The sequence below is a fragment of the Microtus pennsylvanicus genome, chromosome 4 (assembly GCF_037038515.1).
Source record: "Microtus pennsylvanicus isolate mMicPen1 chromosome 4, mMicPen1.hap1, whole genome shotgun sequence".
Taxonomy (NCBI): domain Eukaryota; kingdom Metazoa; phylum Chordata; class Mammalia; order Rodentia; family Cricetidae; genus Microtus; species Microtus pennsylvanicus.
The window spans coordinates 65,006,021-65,032,670 of NC_134582.1; the positions used below are offsets into that span (position 1 = coordinate 65,006,021).

Below are 26,650 nucleotides of genomic sequence, written 5' to 3' on the forward strand. Positions count from 1 at the left end.
GACACGTGTGTAGTCTGTAGCATGGGACTACTTTGAGAGCGATGTCCGTGCCGACATTCCTGGTGATGTCTCTTTGCAGACATGGTCTGACTATGCTGGATAAAAGGAATGGGACAGTTAGGTAAGGAGGCTAATGGTTGGTTGTACAATAGACCGCCTAGAAAATCTCCAGCCATGGTGAAGCTCCCAAGCATCCCAGTTCACACCAGGGATGGGCAGGGCATAGTGGTGTCACTGAAGTTCCCAAGCACCCCAGTTCACACCAGGGATGGGCAAGGCATAGTGATGTCACTGAAGTTCCCAAGCACCCCAGTTCACACCAGGGATGGGCAGGGCATAGTGGTGATACTGAAGTTCCCAAGCACCCCAGTTCACACCAGGAATGGGCAGAGCATAGTGGTGTTACTGAAGTTCCCAAGGATCCCAGTTCACACCAGGAATGGGCAGGGCATAGCTGTGCCTCTTGTGGTTTCAGTTTGCATCTCCCTGCTGCCTGATGATGTCGCTCATCTTGTGTGCTTGCCTCCCGTTTGTATATCTTTTCTAATGTAACGTTTGCCTGAGGGATTTTTTTTTTTTGGAGGGATTGACTAAGCAGTGAAGCATGCCACCTGCTTCTCCAGAGGATCTGAGTTCAGTTCCCAGCGCCCACGTGAGGCAGTTCACAAACACCTGTAATTCCAGCTCTAGGGCATCCAAGACTCTCTTCTGATCTCCACAGAAACCCACAGTTATGTACACAAATACACAAACATACACACAAATAAAAAGTCAAATAAATCTTTTTTAAAGAGAAAAAATGGCTTGTCTACTATTGATTATGGGGCTCTTATATTCTCCCTATAAATCCATGGTCAGATGCATGTATTTTTGAGTGTTTTCAGGTTATGGCTTATTCAAATGTTCTTTGGTGACAAGAAATTTAAGATTTTGTAATAACAATAAATTTTTATTTTTATGGTTAATGCTTTTTAATGTACAAAGGCACGTTTGAAATGGGCACGGATTAGAGTGGCAGAGTACTTGAAGCCTAGAGGTGGGAAGATATGCCTTTTATCCCAGACATGGCAGAAAGAAAACTGGATGCTAGATTAATCTCTATCAGGACAGGGTGGGGCCCTGCAAGCACAAGGACCTGAGTGTAATACTCAGAACTCACATTAAAAGGCTGGGTGTGGTGATATGGGCTGTAATCCAAGTGCTGGGGGCTCACTGGGCATCCGCAGAGTTGACTCTGAGCTTCAGGTCCCAGTGAGAAACTCTTGTCTCAACAAACAAGGTGGAGGACTCCTGGGTAACACACACGAGGTTGACCTCTGGCCTCCACATGTATGCATACCCACTATACTCTCACACAGGAACATGCTCATAGGCAAAAAAACATAAACAAAAACACCAAACAAACAAAAAGCAGTTTAAAAGTCTAACCTCTTTCTACCCAAGGTTATGATGCTATTCTATTACTTAAGACATACTGTTGGTGACCATTGAAAATCACATGTAAAATTATGATCATTTGCAGGCAGGTAAAGAGGCATACGGATGTCTAAAACAAAGACTATCTCTATATTTCAGAAACAACCAAATATTCTTAATTTACAAATTCCTTCTTAAGCTATGATCCTTCTCCTAAGAAATGAAAGAAAGTCATGGAAATTCCAGTGTTTTAAGAAGTATTGGGCTTGGTGAATTCGGAAAGGCCAGTGTATAGCTGGTGTGCCCTAAGTAGGATAATGACTTTAGATAATGATCTCTATATCACAAGGAATTTTATACCATTGTACACTGTCCTTGAGCAGTGCCTGCAGTTCCAGGGAGACACACCATTCTGTTTCTATTCTATAGCCTCGCTTCTGCAGCAAGAGAATGACAGCAAAGTATTAGACTGTCTTAGGAGTATCATTTGATGCATATGTTGACTTAAATGTGAGAAAGTGTTACTATATACTACCAAATACACACACACACACACACACACACACACACACACACACATATATATATATATATTCATCTACCTGTAAATGTATAAAGATAGATAAAGGCCTTTGTCAGCTTTAAGAATATTAAAATTGCACCTCACTGAAGCACAGAAGAGCTCTCGTAGTATTTATTATGCTGATTAATGTTGCTACACAGCCCGGGCTAAAGTTCCCACATGGCAATGAACAAATGAACATGGATGCAGTCTTGAAGGGCTGTCATCTAGCTGGGGGGAAGGATGGTTAAGCAACAGAGTACTGTCCATGATAGTGTTTGATGTTTCAGGGTGTTGTAGAGATAGCACTGAGCACATGTTAGGGAGAAAGCTGCCTAAACAGGTCACATATAGTCACAGGCTTGGACTGAGAGGAACCCAGCCATATACCAGAGGAAGAAGAGTATAAAAGAGGGGCAGTGACGGGTCCTTAGGTAGTTAAGAGTTGTCAGGTTCCAAGCCAATGAAAAGCCCAAATTTCTTACCAAAGATATGTTAGGTGCGAATGGTTATAGACTGGGTGTTTATCTACAGTGCTTCCCAAAACAAAGCACATTTGAGGTGAGGCACAACCTGGGATGGTCATGGCCAGTTGTTGGTTTCCATGAAAAGGGATCTTCAGGACAAAAGGTGCATAGAAGTGAGGGGCAGAGAGGAGAACGCTGAACAAAATCTGTATGAGGGACACAAAGTACAGGACAAGAAGTCCGCAAGCAGCCATGAGCAAGAAGATTGTATTAATGCCAAGTCATAAATTGATGCCTATGACTTAGAAAACCCAGGGGAGGAACATCCAATCTTATATGCACCTTCCAGTTTATACATTATTCCAAATAAGTCAAGTAACATAGTCTAGAGAAAAGCAAGGCTTCCCACAAAAGAGTCAGCGTCTGTAGGAATCAGAGTGCTGGTGGAAAGGAAGGCAGGACTCTGGTGGTGACCTGTGCCACATGACCAGATTGACTGACACATTTTCCAAGCTGTCCTCTTTATATTCAAGCACAGCTTCACCCTCATCATCCTCTCTGTGGCTTGAATCCTGCAAGTCATTTATACTTCTACCCATATCAAAGACGAGACAAGATGTGCTAGCCTGACTCTCCCTAAAGTCCTAAAGGGACACAGCAATGTGTCTTGCAGCCACCATCAAGGTTCTGAGAAGACAAGTGCTTATAGCTAAATTCATTGCTTGAAAGCAGTGTTCCCACCTGATCCCTTGTATTAGGTTAGCTAGGCGGTGCCCAGCTTTCCTTGTCTAGGATAGATGTCATCATTGCATGGCCCCAAGGGCAGGCAGAGGCCTGCAGACATCTCCCCAGCACCATCTCTGGCAGCCAGAGACCTGGGGCTGTAAAAAATATGATCTCACTGAGGAGGCTGGAACACACAGAAATCCAGATGCCCAGGATAGAAGTTGTGGAGCACAGAATCCCAAGGCAGGAGACCGTGGTTACAGGCTTACCTTAGCAGGGCAGGAGACCATGGTTACAGGCGTACCTTAGCAGGGCGGGAAACCGTGGTTTCAGGCATACCTTAGCAGGGCAGAGTGGCAGCTCAGCTTGTAAAGTGCTTGGCAAGATGGAAAACATGACGTCGGTCCCACATGATGTTGGTTCCTCAGAACCCATGTTTGTTTGTTTCTTTGTTTGTTTGTTTGTTTGGTTGGTTGGTTGAAGCCTTGGATTGTGGTCTGGGCTTGTATTCCCAAAGCTGGGGAAGCAGAGCTACGAAGCTCCATGGGACTCATTAGTCAGCCTGTCTACTTTGAAAACTCCAGCCCACTGAACAACTCTGTTTCAAGAAAACAAGGAAAGTGCCTAAGGATAGAGCCAGTGTTGTTGTCTGGCCAACACACACACACACACACACACACACATGCACAGACACACACACAGAGACAAATGCATCAGCAAGAAAGTCAATAAATCTTAGTAATTTTTTTTTAGCTCTGTACAAATGAGAATAAAAAAGTCCTAGTTTAGAAAGAGGCTCAGACAGAAACAAATATTCAGAATTAATTCATTTTACAGGAGTGAATTTAAAAACTAGATGTTCAAGCGAATAAGTTAGGGATGGAGAGAGTCCTTGGTGAGCCCAGCATTAGACACTAATAAATAAATGTTCCAAAAGGAAACAATGAGAAAGAGGAAGAAGCTACAAATGTGGCAAAAGAAGAGAAAAGTAACCCAAAGGGAAAAGACATCCAGAATCCTGGTGCTGAAACAACTGAGAAAGAACGTTAAGAGGTGTGAACTGGGGGTGTTCCCATTGGTATTCATAAAGTACATGGGAAAAGCATTTTTTATTCAACTGTTGGTGGCTTTAAAACGTTTTTAGGAAATAAACTACACCTCTCTCTCTCTCTCTCTCTCTCTCTCTCTCTCTCTCTCTCTCTCTCTCTCTCTCTCTCTCTCTCTCTCTGTGTGTGTGTGTGTGTGTTTGTGTGTTTCTCTCTATGTCTCTCTCTCTGTGTGCATGTGTGTGTGTGTCTTTCTTTCTGTGTGTCTCTCTGTCTCTCACACACACAGTAAATTTGCTAATAAGGCTGGTGTTTCATAATAGAGTAGTTTGAGGGACTCTTACAACACTGGAAAAGACATGTTTTCAATCATGTATTGATATGTTCTTATACCGCCTGAGGCTAAATTTGCTACTTGATATCTCTGTGGAATTGTAACATAGAATAGAACTAATTTCCCCATTTTACTTTTAAATTAGTTGTGTGTGTGTGTGTGTGTGTGTGTGTGTGTGTGTGTGTGTGTGTAAAACTAAAATTGAAATATTTAGATGATGGACATGCCAAGATGAAGTTGTACACTCCATTGACTTTAATGAAGCTCACATGCTCTCGCAGGCTTGGGAAGGACGCCTGAGTGCAGAGCTCTGGAACCTAGAGAGTTGCTATTCTCTGCATTCACATATTTTATTTTATTTATGATAACATAGTTGTAGCTCTTGAGATTCATTTAAACACAAGTGAACTTAAAAGTGTTTCCTTCAACTTTTCCGAGAGAGTAACATTCCTAAGGGAGTATCTGGACTATTTTTACAGAAAACTAAAGTTGACAACGAAGTTAATAAATCCAAATTAGAAAACACACTTCCTCTTTGGCTTTTGAGAAATGTGCTTTGCCTGGAGTTTAAGGTACAAAGAATAAACAGCACATCACTTAAAATAATCTAGATTTGAAGGTCTAGCTCTAGGTGGTTCCAAATTCAAAATAAATCTAGTAAAACATGCATATATAAAATGTCAAGCAGCTAGGAAAGCTTTCATATGGATAGTAATTGCACATAACTTTGAAGAAATATTTTTGCTAATTATCTAAAGTCTCAGACCTTTAAGTCAAGTCTTTAATGGTTGTTTGAATAGTAAATATGTTCAGATAGTTACAGTGCATTTAAATCCCCTGTCAGAGATCAAGGTCTCAGACTTACATTATGATTTTCTTGTTTATTTGACTATGTTTGCCAATTTATTCCATGCTAAACAAGTCATCAAATTATGAAAGGATACTCAAGTTAATACCCATTACTCAATATAAAAAAGGCGAATGATTTAATTCATGAATGTATCAATATATGGTCAAGACTTTTATTGACATATATGTGAGTATGGTGTGCACGTATGCATTTCTGCATCTCTGTCTACATTGTGTGTAGGGCACACATGTGTGCAGGGGCATGTCTACATTGCTGGGAACTTGCATGTAGAGACCATTAGCAAGCGCTCCCTTGATGGCTCTCCATTGTATTTATTGAGACAGTCTCCCACTTGACCCCAGAGCCCACCAATTCAGCTAGTCTAGTTAGTCATCTTGCCTTGTGGATCCCTGTCTCTGCTTTCAGAACCCTGGGATTACAGGGATCACCATACCTGCCCAGCATTTACCACATCACCTAGGACCACAGAGACCTAATTAGAACATTCGCTGTAGCCTTCCAATCCCCTCAGGACTGAAAGTTTAGGAACCTTTCAATAAGAAAAATAAGTTTAATATGTAATTTAGCAGCTTAAGAGGCAACCTACTATCTTCTCTTGAAAGATTTGCCCCCTTCAATTTCAACTCCTATCCTGAGCCCCATCTCTCCTTTCCACTCACAGCAGGCTTTTTGTCTATAGCCCTGCATTCCCAGAGTAAGCTGCCTACCTCTGAATTCTTTGAAAATTTTCCTGCCTATGCACCAGTGAATGTCCTCTCATGAGCCACAAACATTCTTTTTAACCTTTTTCATTTTTTATTGATTTTTATTGAACTCTACATTTTTCTCTGCTCCTCTTCCTGCCTCTCCCCTCCCCCCTTCAACCTCCCCTAAGGTCCCCATGCTCCCAATTTATTCAGGAGATCTTGTCTTTTTCTACTTCCCATGTAGATTAGATCTATGTACGTCTCTTTTAGTGTCCTCATTGTTGTCTAGGTTCTCTGGAATTGTGATTTGTGGGCTGGTTTTCTTTGCTTTATGTTTAAAAACCACCTATGAGTGAGTACATGTGATAATTGCCTTTCTGTGTCTGGGTTACCTCACTCAAAATAATATTTTCTAGCTCCATCCATTTGCCTTCAAAATTCAAGATGTCATTTTTTCTGCTGTGTAATACAATATTCCATGTGTAAATGTACCACATTTTCCTTATCCATTCTTTGATTGAGGGTATTTAGGTTGTCATAGTCAGAACCTGGAAACAACCTAAATGCCGCAATCATTCTTTATTTCCACTACGTAATACACATTTGACCACTTGAGTGTAGGTTATCTGCAAAGCTTTCTTAACTATTGTCATTCAAGCACAGCTCCTGGTGATCTGTGTTCTTGCTGCACTATTTATTAAAGACAAAAATCATCTGGAATTTAATTGTTCCCTGGCCTTTCAACTGTCCCGCATAAGGAAAAGAAACTATACTGCAAATTCTTTTGTGTTATTTCCTGCTCTTTCACCCCACTTACCCACCAACTGTAGATTCATGGCTTCCATCTGCATAAGCACACAAAGAGGAAATATGGGCAGTACTCACATCCGATTCCTCCCCTGTCACTAACAACCTTCATCTATGGTGCTATGGTGCCTGAACCTGGATTCCTTTCCTATGCTGGATATTACAAGCTCTGGATTTTGGAGTTGCATCAGGATGAGTCCAAGTTCCAGGTGAATGACTTTGGGCAAACCCATTATCCTCCCTTAACCTTAGTTTCTCTATAAAATGCTTGTATAATTGGAGCTGCTTCATCGAAAGGAGTTAATATGTGTGCAGTGTTAAAATTAAATATGTGCAGTGATTATGAGTATTATTTTTTTCATTACTTTATTTGCTTTATTACTGCATTGTTCAGCCCAGATCTTCCTTCCACTAACTACTCAGAGGCCTAGAAGCGGATGCATTTGTACTCCCCTTCTCCTCTTGCTTGTCTTCGTCTAGGCCAAGAAAGCTCAGCCTTGGCTAAACGTTTTAAAACTCTCAAGTGCCTTACAAAGGTGAAGCTCCTGGGCCTAACCCCAGGAGCCTTGATTCTCAGCAGACCCTTGCTCCTCAGCCACTGCCCACCCATTATTAAACTACACAATATATCAGCTGCCCCTATGTTTATCTTTGGGTTCTATTAAGATAGTCTTGCGGGTCTAGCTGTGAATTGCACATACAATTTGAGGCTGGAGGGCTTCAAATCACAGATTCCTCCCATTGCCCTTGTCCCATTTCTAGCCTGGTGACCTATCCAGCTGTTGCAGGTGACCCGGACCATATATTTCTTGGTTATGATAACAATTACTTCAAGTTGGTTAGCCTTTGAACATGATTAATAACTTATCGTATAACACAACATAGAAAGAGAAAGATCTGTTTCTTTACATGTCATTAGGTAGCCTCAAAGAGCACAGTTAACATAAGAAAACAAATTTTAGAGCTGGAAGTAATTAACACTAGATCCAGGTTGTCAATTATCTCATTTTTTAAAAATCTTTCTTAAGTTTACTTCATATAAAAAACGGGGGGGGGGGAGAAGAATAGAAAAGAAAAGAAAAGAAAAGAAAAGAAAAGAAAAGAAAAGAAAAGAAAGCCAGGCATTAAGGTACATGCCAACAATCTGAGCAATTGAGAAGCAGAAACAGGAGAAGCTGGAATTATAGGTTATCATCAGCAGTATGGCCAGTGTGAAGCTAGCCTGGGCTACATGAGACTGTGGAAAAAGATGAAAGAAAGAACAACATGAAGGAAGGAAGGAGAAAAGGCATAAGGAGGGTTAATTCGTGAATCTCCAGGTATGTTATGAATGAAAACAGTCTCTGCATAGGATGGAATTATTTTAATTAAAAAGCCACAGTCCTTAAAAGACGATATTATCTGTGATATAGAAGCTGCCACAGGAAACTAAGGTAAAAGGGCAAAGTAATTGAAGCCAGTGGAAGTTTTATCTTGTTTCTTCAGCGGGTTTAATTTAGAAGCTATGTTTTTGGGTCGTACCTCCAAGGCTTATGGTCTGTGTGCTGAGCTGGCCCAAAGTACATTACCATGGATTTGCTGCTACCCAAGGCAAAGAAAACCCAGACTGAATGAGAACAGGATTTTTCCACAATTCAATAATATATCAGAACTTTCTAGAATTTTCTTTCAGAAGACGTGCTTCTTAAAGAATTTGACAGTACCTTTTCAACAATGCCACAGAATAAGAAGAGCTTGTTTGATTGAATTTTCCACTCCATTACTCTACAAAATGTGGGACCAAGTAAAGAGATGCGCTCACAGAATACATGCATGTCGAAAGTTTATTTCCTGGCTTTCTGGAGGGACTGCACCAATCTTTCCAGTATATTCTAACTATAAACCAAAGAGAAGGAAATCCACGAAGATCTGAACTTAGGCAGATGATTTGGTGTTCTGCTAATCCGAATATCTGTGTTTTGTTCACAAGACACCAGTTCACAGAATGGGCTTGCTGACTCCAGACTTACATTTTGTCATCCATCCTGGAGTAAAGTCCAGGCTTATGGGAAATGAAATGGTCTCCAAGTTTCTTTTCAGCATTAAAATTATGACATACATGACTAAGTTCAAGTTACACTTATGCAAGGAGTGCAACAAATTCCATGAGGTGCTCCTTTCTTTTCCAAGTCCTTGTGTTCCACTCTGAGCAGAAACTCACCTGCAGCACAGAGCCTCTGCATTCAGAAGACAAAAGATGAAAAAGTGGCATGGGAGAGAGAGGAGAAACTCGCATGTCATTCTTTTTGTATCTGGCTTGTAGTTTCAGTGTTTTAAGGAATGAACAAACATACACAAAATAAGTACCTATCACAATCCTGTGTCTCAAAACTGAAGCCCCACGAATGTCTGTTTTATTCTTTGTAGCACAGTTAGACAGTGGGGTGTTGTGTGACACCTCTCTGAACCTAACACTGTAGTGCATGCTAAACGGGTAAGAAAACAACAGCAAGAGGCACAGAAAAGAAACAGAGACAAGAGAGCAAATTGAGGACAGGGAATGAGCACTTGCTGCTTGCCCCTATGAGGGACTCATCGGACCTCTGTTTGCTTGTTTGTTCATTTGCTTCCCTGCCTGCTTTTCATTTTTACAATTAATGTTTTCCTTTTACAAAAATGTATACTCAAATGCATCATTTCAAAACCAAATGATATACATTGTGGAGAGTAGCAAATTAGACCAATAGCTACACTTGAATTCATTCGATTTAACATAGCATGCTCAAGAGGCATTGGGTGCAAAAGGGAGGACAATACTTTCAGGATGCATATCTGATCTTTTCCAGTTTCGAATTAGTTAATTGCTGTTACAAGTGCTTTAAAGGACCTCTTGGCCATTCTGAAATTACTTGAGTAGCTATGACAATTCTTTGAAATAACTACCTACCTACCCCCTCTAATTTGAATGCCCCAAACTCTTATCTTCTTGTGCTCTGGGTACCATGTCTTCCTGTGTTCCTGTGGACCTGCTGAAATTAATTGATCACTCTTTATCTTTGGTCTTCAACCTCTCAACCCCTTCTCTAGAGGTTGATTTCAATAGGTACTCATAATGCTAAGAGAGAGGGAATAGAAGAATGGGTAGATAGACAAATGGATGATAGATAATAGAGATAGATAATAAAAATAAAAATGGATTATAGACAGACAGATGGACAGACAGATAGTGATAAATGATAGAGAAGAAAGGATGGATAAATGATTAAGAGGTGGGCATGAATGTGAGTATGTGGATAGATAAATGATGATGATGATGGTGGATGGATAGATAGAAGACAGACAGACAGACAGATAGATATGATGACAGACAGACATATAAAAGGGAGAGATGAGAGAGAGAGAGAGAGAGAGAGAGAGAGAGAGAGAGAGAGAGAGAGAATAGATTCAAATGTCCCTGTATCTTGCGTTCCCTCCAGACACATCTCTCTTCTCCATGAAGATTATGTCTGTATCCTTTCTTCTCATCTGCCTCATTCCCTGTCCATTCCAGGCTCTGTCCTAACCATGCACCACACCGTTCAGATATCTGTCTTTTTTAGTTGAAAGGAGACTAATGACCCAAATGACTTGTCTTCATCTCATTTTCCTGTCCTTCTTGGAAAATAAGCTAGTCTCCTCCATCTCCACTCTTTATCCTTCTCCATACTTTTGAGATTCTATCTTCATGTATGTGAATCTTACACAATGGATCCCTGGTTTAACCCATGCTTCATGCTGCTTTTTATCTATGCTCTTCTAGGATATGCCCATCCATTCCTATTGACTGTCTTTAGAAGCTCATGTTATCAACTCTCTATATTGCTATGATAGTTATTCCCCAGAGGCCTGCCCCTCCTTCGACATCTCTACTCAATGTCAAACTTCATTCATGGCTTCTAGTTGCTCTGCTGTGAACACTGAACTTGACTTATCTACTTCACATATTTAATTCTCAAGGTCCATCCATTTTGCCTTCAAATGCCTGTTCCTTTCTGTCTTTCCACTCCCACCGTGACCTCTCCCAGAATGCCCCACTCCCGTCTCATTATTCATAATCTATCTAGATCAAATGTCACCACCATAGATCTGAGTGCACTGCTCCACAGCGTGGAATATTCCAGAGGCTTGCAGTAGACTTTAGAAGGAAACAACAATGCCATCTCATGGCCACAGAGGCTCCATATCCCTACTGATCCATCAGCTGGTGCCTCCCAAGAGACCTACTCAGCTTTCTGTTGCTCTGGGCTTCTCTCATCAGCTTGATTGGGGTGGGGGCTCTTATCCTTCCCTCCCTACATCCAGATTTTGCTTCAGAGTTCAGATTAAAGACAGCCTCCTCAGAGAACTCAGTTAGCTTCCCATCCACTCAGAGTTAGACCTGAGCACTCTCTGTTACCAGAGTTAATATGATAACCTAGGTTCTGTTCATCTGAATTCATGCTGTAATTATAGTGTCCTGGGGAATTTTCCCACATCCCCTAAACAGACCTTGCTCGTTCCTGATCCCCCAACAGCTCGTACATTTCCGTTCATAGTAAGTCAAAAGAAAAAGTGTGAATTGACCAGTCAGGTGACCAACACTTCTTTCTTTCTCTCTTCTAGCTTCTTCTTTGTAGCCACTCCAGACTCACCTTACATAAGTTTCCCATCTTATACAGAAAAAAGAAACTCTGACTCAAAAGTGGAAACAGCTTTGATTCTGTGTGGTCTTAGCTCTCAGTCTCTCAGAATTTTTGCTATATATTTGTAAACTGCAAACATGGATCAAGAGACTTATAAAATGATTAGTATTTTCTATTATTCCCCTATAAGTCTTTAAGAACATAGCAGGTCTCATATGCCACACGTTCTCAGGCTGACTCCCTAGGGTGGGCAATGTCATATGCTGCTGGTCCAAAGTTATCCTTCCTTTTGAGAGATAACGATAAAGCGCCACAATTTGGCAGTCAATGCTGTCACTGTAAACTTTGATCTCACTTGTGTGACTTTATTCAGTTCTACTTCAAACACATTTTGATTCAAGTACAGACGTCAATGAAAATACAGTGTCAAAGAACCAAATTCAAAATGTTTCTTTTGGAAAATATAAAAATTAACATTGCCATCTGGGACATACACACCAACCAGAAAAGTTTTGGTCTGTTCAAAGAACAAAGATAGCTTAGAGGTTTTATTAACAAGGAGAAACAGCACAGGGGCATTTTCAGGGAAAGCTGATCAGTACGTTGTCACTTGGCAGGAATTTTCAGGCCTTGAATGGCAAAAAGGTGCAGCTATTGGTAAATCTAGTCTCCGAATAGCAGCAGGTTGTTTCATCACCATTACTAGCTAAGCTTGGTCAGAGCAGTGACTTTATTAGATTTACCTAGTGGGCAGTTCGTGTGCTGGTTCTTACCCTGACAGTATAATCCCATGTAGTCACTCTGCTCACCTTTTAGTTGGGTATGAAAGAAATTTGCATGATTGATTTTCCTACTAGAAAGTGAAAAACACATCTAGACTCTTCTTTCCATAATTAAACTTTTCTGTTTCTTCTTGGAAAGAAGTATAGATTTGTTCTGATTTAGATTTTTCCAATCATACTGACAGATTTCCTCCAATATCCAGACCCTCCTGTGTCACCCACTGTGCAGGTAACGGTATGCACATAACAAGGGAGCAGGGCTGTGCACACACAGTCTTCAGGGAAGAAAGCAAAGACAACTGGCCTGTGCACAGAGAATCTAAACGGTGGTCTCTGGAACACTGTACATCGCTGTTCTGCTCAAACGGGCTAAATATACAGATACAGACAAGCAGCTGGTGACACACAGCCGAAGACTCATTCATGTCATTTATTGAGCCATTTTTATGAAATACCAACTATATAACATCTATTTTGTTAATAGAAAATATCCATAAATAATTATCTTTTCATAAAGATGGTGATAATCTCACCATCTTTTGGGTGAATCAGTATGTATTGCAGGAATACACACACGCATGCAGAAAGCACACCGTGCCCTCTGTCCTACTTCTGGGCCATGCTTACATTGTCATAGCAAGCTTGCCAACTCTGCCAGTCACCTGTTCCCTGTTTACCAGTACCAAAGCTGTCTAAGTAACCTGATTCTGTTGACTCTGGCTTGATCTACCCAGTGCAATTAGACTGCTCTATGCTACGTGTGTGCGCATGTGCATGCATGCATGTGGAGGCCAGAAGGCAATCTCAAACATCGTTTCTCAGCCTCCATTCATATTCATATTGTTTTGAAACAGGGCTTCTCAATGGTCTGGAATTTACCACATAGGCTCGGTTGGCTGACCAGTAAATCCTAGGAATTTACCTTTCTCTAGCCACTGAGTGCTGGGATTACAAGTACTTGCCTCTATGTCCACCTCTTGCACATGGCTTCATCTCCTCATGCATGCAAGCCAGACACTCCAGCAAATGCTCCATCTCCTTACCCCTCTCTGCAGTTTACATGGCTGATTAAATAGAGACAACTTCTAAAGGTTGTGGTGGTAATCCCAGGAAGATTGAGACACAAGCGCGTGAGTCATCTGAACACAGAGGAGCGTGAAAGGACACTGTAGTGTAGAGAGAACTACAGATACATGGATGAAAGAACCAAGTTGCAACTGGAGATGAAAAATGGTTTTTCAAAATAAGCCTGTAAGTGTGACTCACTATGATGTCACGAAGATACTGAATGTAGGGGCACTGGATATTTTGACTATGGTTAAAATCAAATGAATGAAAAGTAAATGACTAAGCAGGACAAACTTGCAGGAAGCATTAATGTGTCAGGGAAACTAACTAAGGTCAGGTCAAGGCCCTTTGGTGGATGATGCCTGGGGGCGAAGGAACCTGGTATGTCAGGATCATTGGAGTTAGTGGTTTCCTGTGATTATTATATACTGTCCCTCAAAGTCAGACACAAATTTAGGATCTCTTAAAATAGATCCATCTATGAGGATTGTCTCCTGAGCAAATAAATAAGAAAACTTAATAAAGCAAGCACAGTCCTGCTCTTCATCCTCAGAGCACTGGCTAAGTTCTTTCTACTGTCCCACATAAGTTCTAATTGGGAACCTGCCCTGTCAACCTCATGCTAAGCAGGCTCCCTTTAGACTAGGAAAGCAGGAGATGGGAATGTGAAGAGGACAGGCTAGCAAGTGGAAGTAGGGAAAGAGATAACGTATTGGAAACCAAATTTTGGATGAAAAATTATTGGGTGTCTCATTTACCACGTTCTGCTAACTTAATAGTCTCTGAGGTGTTTCCACCCCAGATACCCCCAAGGAAGTCAGCACACACACTTCCATTTGTATCAGCAGCTCCAGGACAGAGACTTTCTTTTAGTGAAGGCATCATGTAAAATCCACCCATTCTGAGGGGTTAGATATCTCCCGAGGAAGGACACCCTTCCCGATACTGAGACCAACTGAAGACCAATGCTCTAGTCCTTGTTGGTGAAAATGAGAGTGTTGGTGCTAAACAAGATCGCTCAGCAGTTGAAGGTGCGTACTGTTCTTCCAAAGAACTTAAGTTTGGGTCCCAACATCCATGCCAAGTGACCTATAACCATCTGCAACCCCAGCTTCAGAGAATCTAATGTCCCACACACACACTCTGGCCTCCACTGACCACACACACACATACACACACAGCATACATTCAAACTGACACACACATATAAACAAACTTTTAAAACGATGAAGTGTTGAAGGAGCTTTAAACTTACAGAAAGGCATACAATGGAAATTTAGAATGTCTCCCATTTTCCTCTTCTTCACAAAAAACACTAGCTAAACATGCCACCAAAACAGAACCGAATGTATCGAATGTTCTAGTTAAGCTCTTGGGAACTTTGGCTCTAACATGAATCTGAAAATAGCATCAATTGGAGGTAAACACTATCCAAGGGCTCCACAAGCCTCTTAAGAGTCACCCTCAAGACTCACTTCAGATGAGAGACTGCCTCCACCAAAGGAAAAGACCTATTCCTCTCAGATCTTTGAGATAGTATCAGGCTGTGTAACCCAGGTCAGCTAGAGCTCACTGTGTCACAATGGATCATTCAAACTCATAATCCTACAGCCTCAGTTTCCCAGGTACTGGGGTTATAGGTATTCACCACCACCCCAGGCTTCTATGAAACAATTTTAAATGTAGAAAAAAAACACATAAAGTTGACAAACACAACTTACTGGAAGTATGCATCTCAATTACTATTATTTGCTAAGCCACAGATACACACATAACACACTAAGAATGTTGCATGCAGTATCTCATTTGTCACAGCGCCCGCCTTTTATTACTATTATTATCTCCATTATGTATCCTTCCTCTTAGATAGAGCTGAGGTCACAAAGTCTTATATAATCCTGCTCATGTCACACATTACTAAATCAGTAATGAAGCCTAAATATTTATCATTCTAATGCCTTTACTCTTATTTAGGGAGCAAAATTTGTGGGGGAATGGTCAGAGGGTTAGGAGAAATGTTTACAGGACAGAATACCATTCTTGATATCTGTGCTTTTTATTGTTTCAGAAGCTGCATGGAAAAAAATGTCAGATATATTCCCCTTAATACCACCTAACATCAGAAGCACGGCTTGTGATTAATTACATTCCCAAGTAGCTCATTGTGTAATACTGTCACTGGGGGAACCTCGCTCTCTTAACAAGGGACTAGAGAGCTTTCCAATTGCAATTGAATTTCAGAAGAAAAACATCTATTTGTTGTTATGATGTTCTACATCCATAACAACTGGAAAAGTCTCCTCTCCACCTAATTGAAATAAATTGATTATAAATTAGATCCTTTGTCTCTAAGTCGGTCACATCTGCGCTAGGAAAAAGAATAGTAGATAGAACAAAGTCACTGGGAAGAGATTTTGAAATTGGACATTGTCACTAGGGGGCACTTAGGAACATAAAATCAGCATTGCCAAAATATTCTTGGTGAAATAAAACCTTCCGTGGCATAAGTGTCTGCAAAGGTCAGGAAATTTAGGGCATCTTTTTCGCTATTTTTAGAGAAATTGTTTAGAGAAAAGACCAGGGAAAGTCAGCACATTTAGAGACTGGAAGGGCTAACTTCTCTGTCTTGCATCACAGACAGCAATGCTAATAGGTGTTATTGTTCCTTTGCTTTCATTAATTGTGGGGTTCAGTTTGGGTTTTTATTCCAATTTCTGAGTTTTTATTGTGGGCAGGCTATTTTTTGGCTAGTGAAGTGTTTCTTTTGTCTTTTAGACACTCATATCCCTGTTTCAGTAAGAAATCAATAAAATGTGTTTGTCGGAGCTGTTTCTCTAAATGTGATGGGAAGAGGATGTGTAACCTGAGGCGAGAGGAGATAGGGTCTTACCCCATTGAGCAAATGGGAAGAAAACCCAGAGCAACGTAGAAAGTGTCTGAAAGGAGACAGGAAGTGGAAAAACAGACTGCCTAATGTGTGTCCAAAGCTGGAAGCAAACCATGCAAGGAGAAGGCATCGCAGGCACTGAAAGGGAAAGGCTTACAAAACAGGCTTGTTTGGGCCCGTGTGCAATCCGCAAGCGCTCTGGTTGATGTCTTTCCCAAACCTACCATTTCTTTGGAATGTTGTCATGTGAAGACTCTAATATATTTGCAGGCTATGGAATATCAGAAATGCCTCCTAGCAAAGATGGGAGACCTTCAATTGCCCTATCCCTTAACATGAGGGGATCTCCTGCATGGCGCACCCTACTGCAGAAATTACCCTGCAGTTATAATTAAGAAAATAATTGCAAGTACAATTTACCAGGCCCATGCCCATCATCTCATCCTGTAAATTGAAACAGAGAAAGCTTCACTGCGCCTCAGCCAGCGACCTAGTTAGGAGCTCTGGGCTAACCTCCCAGGAGCACAGCTTTTGGTCCTCTGCAATAAGAAAATGGTGGTCGGGGGATGAGACTCGTGAACTGGATTCCTTCTTCCTCGGACTCACCATGTGGTCACGGGGATGTCTACACATCGTCAGTTATTCTGGTAGGAAAATGATTAGGATTAGACATTACTCTAGAGCTTTGATTTCAATAAAGCTACTCGTCCACTCTGCCCTTAACCTTTCAAAATAATGTGTGTTAGTCACACAAGTAACCAATCTTACTTTAAATGTCAATACAAAATTAATATTCCTAAAAGAATTTAAATTTGTTTTTAGTTACTGAAAGGTATATTAAAACATAGCAGGTCCATTTAAGTATCTTGATTTATTCTATAGTTTTGTCATTGATTTCTCCCACTTAAAAATGCACCAATGATCTAAGCAACTTCTATAAGGGCACACAAAGCTACTACTCCAATAACGTGTCATTTCCTAACACTTCTATGGCCTATGGCCAAAGCATATTTACTTTCCTGTTTAATCATTATAAACAAACAGTCTCTAAGCCATGATGGGGAGAAAGCAACACTGTTTCCGCAAAAAACATTATTCACTGAACTGTGATCTTTCCCAAGCTTGAAACATGCTGTGTGGTACTCTCATGATGGTGTCTGGCATCTGAAAGCTCTGGTCATCAGCAGGATCACAAGGATAAAAACTGTTACTCCACAATGCACCGTGTTCCTAAGCTGGACCAGTTCAGCTCCTAGGTACACTAGGCACTTTTCAGTGACAGTATCTTCACTGACCTAGTAAGTAGAAGAATAACATTAAGGTGTTTCTAGATCACACTCACTTTCAAGCCTTTAGCAATACCAAAATAGTTCATAATTAAAAAGAATGCGGTTGTGTGGGATGGCCAAATAATAGCAATGAGGTAGGTTATGACTTAGGAAGTACAATAGAAAGCTAAATTTCTCAAGATACAAAAAACAATAAAATGAAACTCTGTTCCTCCAACTTCCAATGCTGTGTTTAAATAAACCTCTGAAATTTTCTGTTTATTCTACTTAAATTTAAAATTAAATGTTGAGTTTGATCTCATGAAACATTTAATTGCTTTTCAAAATACATGTTATCAGACCCGGCGGAGTCAGTTTCAATGATTGGACTAAAAATCTCATATCTTGCTTGGAACTCAAATTATCAGAACATACAGCATCAGTGGTGGTGTTTACTCTGAAATAAATTATTGTGTTGTGGGCTAAATCCTGCCAGAATTGATTCTGAAAGTTCAGTGTTGAATATTTGGGATACTAAAGTTTAATATGAATTGAACAGGAATATAGTATTTTTATTAAAATAAAAAGGTAATAAAAATGATTTCAGTAAATTATTCCACTGGTATTTGTTGTGGTGCAGAGCCATGAATCAATGCCCTGTCTGCAGCGAAAGCCAATAGTGTTCTGTTTCAATGCAGTAGAAGTGTTTTCAAAGCTTGGTGCGCAGTCTCATTACTATGATCAGTTATTACTTTTCTTCCCAAGAGAAAGGTTGTCCATCTTAGTTAAGCATTGAAAAACTGAGTTTTATTATCTAATCCCATTGTAATAGTTGCTCTGATGTTTTTCAAATGCAGTGAGCGCCAGAATAATTTATGGGTGACAAGGGCTGAAAAATGGCTGGAAATTTCACACCTACAGAGAAACTCCACTGATGTGATTGATGGACAATATCCCTCTTAGAACCACTGGGTAGGAAGGGCTCCCACAACTCAGCAGGGGGCTCTGATCTTGATAAGAAATTACCTGCCATTTGTTATGAATGAAAAGGAACATTAATATTTAATAGTCTCAGCCAGGCGATGGTGGCACACGCCTTTAATCCCAGCACTCAGGAGGCAGAGGCAGGCGGATCTCTGTGAGTTCGAGACCAGCCTGGTCTACAGAGCTAGTTCCAGGACAGGCTCCAAAGCCACAGAGAAACCCTGTCTCGAAAAACCAAAAAAAAAAAAGATCTAATAGTCTCTCAGCCCTGTTAGTGACTTTTCTTATTGTTGTAACAAGATCCCTCAGAAGAAGCTACTTAAGTAAAGGTTGATTTTCGCATATAGATTTTTCCACAATAAATAGACAGACTGAAATTAATAAAATTAAGTATGATATAGTTTCGTCTAGATACCCAAAGCTGAAATAGTTATCCTTGGGTTATATATGTGTATATACAGGCTCATACTCACATACTACAAGTATTCAGACTCTGCAAAAGGATAGGACTGTCAGACAGAAGCTGAAGCACTACTTAACCTGACATTGCGGCATCTAGCTCTCAGACATTATGAAACTACCCAGTATCTTGCACCTTTGGGGCAGCAATCCTCTCTCCAGCCTTGCAGCCTCTCTTACTTACAAAGTCGGTTTGCCCTGTGTAGAATTATTGCTACCCTAGCTGTTAAGCAGGGTGATTATTGGCATAGAGTTGACTTTTGCCCATCTCTCGCTATCAGGGTCTGAAACCCTGCATAAGCAGGTGATGCTGACTGGGGCACTTGTTTGTAGAGTACAAGCTACACAGCCTCAGTGAGGATCTTCCTCAGATTGCCACCCAGGCTGACCTGCAGAATGGGTTGCTGCATACCAGAGGGTGCACTACAGAGCAAAGCATGATGGGACTCAAACTGGATCAGGCTCAGTCCTAAAGATGCATGAACAATGAATAGAGTTCCATTTTATCTCCAAATGAACATTTCATACTAAGTTCTTATGGCTAACACTATTAAAAACCAGATCAAGTCTTGGAGAGACGGCTTGGTAGTTAGGAGCTATTGTTGCTCTTCCCAGCACTCATATGTCATGAATGACAACTGCCTGTAGTTCAAGTTCCAAGGACTCCAACAGCCTCTTCTGGCCTCATTGGACCCTTGCATGCACATGGCACATATGTGCATGCACACACACCATAAATAAAAATAATCTTTAAAGAAACAGATCTTTGATAGTTCTTGGCTTTTCTGTTCTTCCTTAAAAAGAAATTCAAATTTCTAATAAAAATAAAGAAAAACACATCCAAATTCAATACTGACAGAACAAAAATTGAACAACTACATTTCCATACATCATCAGCCGTTATGAAATGACAGAGTGGAGCAACCTTTCCCCTCAGATTCCCAGTGTTAAACATGGTCGCATGAAGTTATCCTTGAGTCTTAATCCCAATTTAAGGTTTTTAAGAAAAATTCTCTGAAATTGATTTATAAGACACATGCTTATTTTTTTCATTTATCCGCAGACATGGAAACATAGAATGTGAGTCTAAAGTGTAGCCCTGCTAGTATCAGTTGAACGAATGACTCCAGAATCATAACTGAAAGCAACAGGCAGATTATTACATAGTTGCAGAATCCAGGAACTAGGTCTACAGGTTGAAAGGAAATGAAAATTTAACTAATTAAAAGTTTTCCAAAGTTAATACTTACATGAATTTGACTCAGTGAATTTTTTAGTAAATACACAGGAAGGCCCCTTTGGATTCAAGCATTCATGGATTTACTCAAACTCTCAGTTGTATTTAGGAGGCTGAGTGTAAGAAAGCTATGTGGTTGAAGCAGGCCCTGAAGAAGACATTGGGATCTGCTCTCAGGCCCTCCTCCTCCCCTCTCTCTGCTTCCTGACTGTCATTCAGGTGTAGAGCTCCTGTACCTTGCCCTCTGCCATGTCGTGATGCCAACACAGTCCCAGAGCAATGGCATCAAACAGCTATGAAATCTCTGGAACCAGAAGCCAAAAACACCTCCCCTCCTTTTAGTTGTCTCTTATAAGCAACTTTCTGGGCTCAGAACAATAGTAAATAAGTAAATATTTACAATAGTAAATAAGATATTGCTGGTGATTTACAAAATTCAGTGGTTACAAGGGGATTACAAATTCCTTAGAAATAGAAGTTGTGCCTTCTTCCTCAAACACACTGCCTACAGCTTCCACCACTTTCCCCAAACTAGACTCCTGCAAATCTTCACAACCTTATCTCCTAGCTCAGAATTTGAGGCCAAGGCTCTGAGGCAGTGCTCAGTTTTCCTGACCCTTCCTGACGGATTCTGGGAAAGTGAGAGTCTTAGAAATAGGCTCTGTTTCAACAACTATGAGCTCTTCAAATACAAGGAATGGAGTGAGACACAAATGTGAGAATATCTGCCACAGTTCTCACCTCTTCCTGGGTTGTTCCGCCATCCCTAGTCCCACTTTCTCTCAACACTACAACCCCTGCTCTGTGCTTTGCAGTGATATTCTACAGAAAAATAAAACTGGTTTCTTGTGTTTCATGTTGATTTTTTTCTGAAACCCCTTCTTCAAGGGCCACGGTTTTCCACAGAACCAGAAGTAACAGGACATAAGTGCATGTAAGTGTGCCAATACATATATAAATATTTGCATATACAGGAAGTTTATTGGGGGAATTAGCTTGCATAATCACAGAGCCTGAAAAAATTTCCATCATTGCCCACCAGCAAGTTGAAACTAGATAAATATGTGGCGTGGTCTAGCTCATGAAGCCAGACGACTCAAACTCAGGAATGCTCATGAAGTGACCTGCACCCCGAGACCAAAGGCCAGAGAGTCCCGTGAGGTAACTAGGACAAATGCTGGGGCTCGAAGGCCAAGTGCTAGAATGTGAAATCCAAAGGCAGCAGGCAATAAAGCAGACGCCATGACAGAAGGAATAGGCAGAGTAGCTGTTGCTTTTCTTCCACTCCTCAGTTCCTCGACCCTAATGCCAGCAGCCATCTCTAGAAACTCATGAAAACACCCACAAAGCCAGTATGTGCAGTAGGATCAAAACCCCATTGCCATTGTTCTTGAGTTCTCAGTAGTCCTCATTGTCCGCTATGTTCAGCGAGTCCAGTTTTATCCCATGCTTTTTCAGACCCAGGACAGCTGGCCTTGGTGAGTTCCCGATAGACCATCCCCATTGTCTCAGTGTGTGGGTGCACCCCTCGCAGTCCTGAGTTCCTTGCTCGTGCTCTCTCTCCTTCTGCTCCTGATTTGGACCTTGAGATTTCTGTCTGGTGCTCCTCTGTCTCTGTCTCCTTTCATCGCCTGATGAAGGTTAATATTCAGAAGGATGCCTATATGTTTTTCTTTGGGTTCACCTTCTTGTTTAGCTTCTCCATGATCACGAATTATAGGCTCAATGTCCTTTATTACACCATAAGCCCAAATAAACCCTTTCAAAGAAAGGTATTTGAAATATATTTCTGTAAAGAAATATGTGCAATGATAGGTATGCCTGAGTTGATCATATAATGTAGGCATGTATGAAAAGCATTACCATAGTAGCCAACTTCTATGTTTCAAAGTGTCAGAAACAAATTCAATTAATAGAAAGTAAATATAAAAAGTACACCTTAAATCATATTTCTAAGTAGCAATAGTTGTTATCAAGTTAAATGGAGAGAAACTCCAACTAAAATCAGGAACAAGACAAGGCTGTCCACTCTCTCAATATATATTCAATATAGTTCTTGAAGTCTTAGCTAGACACTGAGATAAACAATTAAGAAATGGGACCTTCTGAAACTGAAAAGCTTCTGTAAAGCAAAGGACATGGTCAAAAAGACAAACAACAGCCTACAGAATGGGAAAAGATCTTCACCAACTCCACATCAGAAGAGGTCTGATCTCCAAAATATACAATGAACTCAAGAAATTGGCCATCAAAAGAACAAATAATCTAATTTTAAAAATGGAGTAAAGACCTAAGCAGAGAAATCTCAACGGAGGAATCCAAAATAGCCGAAAGACACTTAAGGAAATGTTCAACATCCTTAGTTATAAGAGAAATACAAATCAAAACAACTCTGAGATTCCATCTTATACCTGTAATAATGGCCAAGATCAAAAGCACTGATGACACCTTATGCTGAAAAAGTTGTAGGGGAAAGGGAACATTTCTGCATTGCTGATGGGAATGCAAGCTGGTACATCCCCTTTGGATGTCAGTGTGGCTATTTCTCAGAAAATTAAGAAACAACCTTCTTCAAGACCCAGAATACCACTTTTGGGTATAAATCCAAAGGATGCTTAATCATACCACAAGGACATGTGCTCAACTATGTTCATAGTAGCATGGTTTGTCATAGTGAGAATCTGGAAACAACCTAAATGCCCCTCAACCAAAGAATGGATAAGGATAATGAGGTACACAATGGAGTACTACACAGCAGAAAAAATAACAACATCTTGAAATTTGCAGACAAATTGGTGGAACTAGAAAACATCATTTTGAGTGAGGTGACCCAGACACAGAAAGACAATTATCACATGTACTCACTCATAAGTGGTTTTTAAACATAATGCAAAGAAAAGCAGCCAAAAAATCACAATTCCAGAGAACCCAGACAACAGTGAGGACTCTAAAAGGGACTTACATGATCTACATGGGAAGTAGAAAAGACAAGATCTCCTGAGTAAAGTGTAAGCATGCTCACCTTGGAAGAGGGTTGAAGGGGTGGGGAGAGGAGCAGAGAAAAAATGGATATATATATATATATATATATATATATATATATATATATATAGAGAGAGAGAGAGAGAGAGAGAGAGAGAGAGAGAGGCAATAAGAAGAAGAGGAGGAGGAGGAAGAAGAAGAAGAAGAGTCTTCACTTGATGTCCACACCTCCAAACATTCAGGCAGAACCCTCTCAGAGTTCTTGCTTCTTCCTCCTGTCTAGTTTGCTATGGTTGATGTAGCTCAGTACTTTTTGTCCTCTGTTCGCTTTATTTTATGCTAACCACACCAAATTCATACAAAGTTCTCAGGTTCTCAGCTTTGTGGATCCAACTACTCATTTGATACTTGCGATTAAAATTGCAAGACATGAACCATGTCCAACCTAGACATAGTTTTATATTTTTCTCTGGTGGCCCCTGTCTCTGTTACTGACATACTATGAACAACTCTTACCATCAATGTTTAGTAAAGCTGTGCACTTACTTTCAGTAGCTGTAAAACTGGAAGAGGAATTGTTACCTTGTAGGTTTGACCTAATTTGGTCCCAACTAGTTGTTGAAGACTTTTCGATGTACTTATACAAATGGCCTTATTGTGTGGAAGTTTTTCTAGTTTGACATCCTTGTCAACAGTTGGCGCTTTGCTCTTCAACAGTCTGTTCATACTTGTTGCTATCACTCATCTATAAAGACTGGAGACCCTCACTGGGTTCCCAGGGTAAAGACATAGTAAGAAATAAGTTGACTCAATTCACTTGTCTCACAAAAGGGGCTCATCAAAACCCTAGGGAATGCTGCAAGGCTCTATAACCTCTTTTCCAACTGCCCCAAGCCCTAAAAGCCAGTATGGGGCAGGCATCTAAGAGCATGCCTCCATGCACCACAAAGCCCCAGAAGTCAGTGGTGGGCAGAGGTATCTAACAGAGTGGTGGGGGATGTATGTAGTAGCAGACGTGGGTTCTGGTCATTGCTCTAACTTTGTATGCATGGTTCAGGAGAACTACTACTCTGGGGCAACCAGGTAACAGGGTGGATAGTAAGTAGGGATAAGGATACTGTCTCAGAGGACCTAAAAAACACAAAGGCAACAAAAAGTTTAGTTCCCATAAATTTAGACGTAATTGTACCTTAAGATATTCTTAAACTATGTTAGTTACAGTATATGGTTATATTTTATGGTTTATGCTTTTTCTCTTTTTTGTTATTATTATAGTGAAGGAACTAGAAAGTAGGACATTATAGACTTTCAGTGTTCTTTAGAAACTGAACTCTTCTGAGCAGATGCCAGGTCAGGTTGTGAAGAGTCTTGTGAATCTTGTTTATTCTATGTAGGAGGACACACTTAATCCTAAAAGGCAGTTCTAAGCTACCTAGTGATGTTACGCAGGTAACATAACATATAGATTTGCCTTCTCGAGGTCATTCTAGCTGTGATGGGAAAGACTGGTTGGGGAAAGGAAGAAGATGCAGGATCAGCCTACAGAAGACTGATTAAACACTGAAACTAGACTGCTCAGGAATTGAGTCCTTGCTGCTGTCGCAGGGGACCGAAGCTCAGTTCCCATCACCAAACGGCATGTTACAATGATTTAGAATTCCTATTCAAAGAGGTTCCAGCCTCCTCAGGCATCTCAATGTACGAATGCACACACACACTCACACACACACACACACACACACATATGGTGCACACACATGCAGGCAGAGGGAGGGTGTAAAATTAAAATAATTCTTTAAAAAAAAAAGAGAGAGAGTTGACAAGAACTTGCTTGACCTCAGCCTACGGCAACATGGAGGACAAGACTCTGAAGATACTCAGGTGACTGAACCCACTGAATTTGCTGACAAAGATAGGGAGCTCATCAGAAGTGATTAGAGTGAGCTTTTGCTATAATAGTAATAATTAAACTGTCAAGCCCCTGCCTCCACCATCTCTGAGAGGTTATGTAATGGAAATCTTTGTTAACTACAAAGCACTGTGCACACACACAACAGATAATTACCCACAGAAATCCTACCTCCAACGCCTGCTTGCCAGAGGCAAGTCCTGAGAGTTTGAAAATGAGTTCTCGTTGATTGTGATCAACAGCAGGATAGCACATGTACTACTGGACAATGAGCTTCTGTTCGCTCTCAAGTGCTCATTACAGTGGAAATTAGCAACACTTGAGTGATTGATGCTGCTCCCTTCTAAACATGCCATGTAGCAAACACTTGCTGCAGCTAAGCAAGCCTGGAATTCACACACGGGAGGATGCCAGGCATGACTGGCTACTTTTCTTGAATGAGATGAGTACGGCTGTGTCACCACGAAGAGTAAACATCGTGTCTGCATGGGTCATGAGTAAGATATTTTGTAACTTAGTTTTCCATGTGAAATATTTTGCCAGCTATGTGTATTACTGTTTTAGACCCTTTAAAAAAAAGAACATTTAATTGCTTCTTACTAGCATTTTATGGACCCTTTTAGACAAAAGCCTTCACTGAGCATATCCAATTCAATCTGTAAACAATTCTAATTCCCCGGGCCATGCCTCAATTTGGCAAAGCAGAAGAGCTGTATTTCAGCTCTGTTAGTAGCATAGTGAAAATGAGAAGTACGAAGCCCCTTGTGGCCTTAATGCATCTCCTCCATATCTGGGCCTCTTCTCCCACCGTTAAGGGCTGTTTCTGTATAGATGACTATTGATCTACACTGTGAGAGAAGAGCGCACATCTATTCTTAAAGATTATTTAATTTTTTTCATATCCTCCCTGCACTGGGATTTCAGACATACATATCCAAGATTCTGTTCAGGCCAATGGGCTGCTATGAAATAACCCATAACCTCTTTCATACAGCTTTGATCATTTTCTGCCCTTGGTAAAATAGTCATTATTAACTCCTATAAATTATAAAATCCTTTTTACCCGAGAAAAGTGTGGACTTTCTTTTTTAACAGATTTAGCACTGATATGACTGCTTGCCTTAGGCAGCACTACTAGTAATTGAATCTGCATGCTGAAGAGGTAAACCATCCTAATTTTAGGGAAGGAAGCCTTGTGTGCAAAATGGAGTAAGGCAGGTAACAAAGAACAGGAAACTCAGTGTTGGGGAGCCTCCTGACACAGCGTGTGAGCCCTTATACACCAGACACTTTGGCACATAGCGAACACTAAAATCTGAAAACTGAAAAAACCTTAAATTTGATAAAATCCTATTAATATTTCAAGGACAAAATGTGTAACTAATTCTGTGATCTGTTCCTCTGTTCCCCAGCCTTTACTTGGTACGTAATAATTGTCTTTATTATCCTTATATGCGTCAGCTTTATCGTTATCTTATGAAACTATTTCTGTTTTAAGAGCTATATGTGTGAACCTGTG

General features: G+C 40.6%; 1 protein-coding gene across 3 annotated transcripts in view; it reads left to right on the plus strand.

The window, feature by feature from the left end:
- The window catches only part of Chst9 (carbohydrate sulfotransferase 9), a 253,342-nt gene that overhangs the window by 155,031 nt on the left and 71,661 nt on the right, over nt 1-26,650 (plus strand). The gene's annotated exons all lie outside the window — the stretch shown is intronic.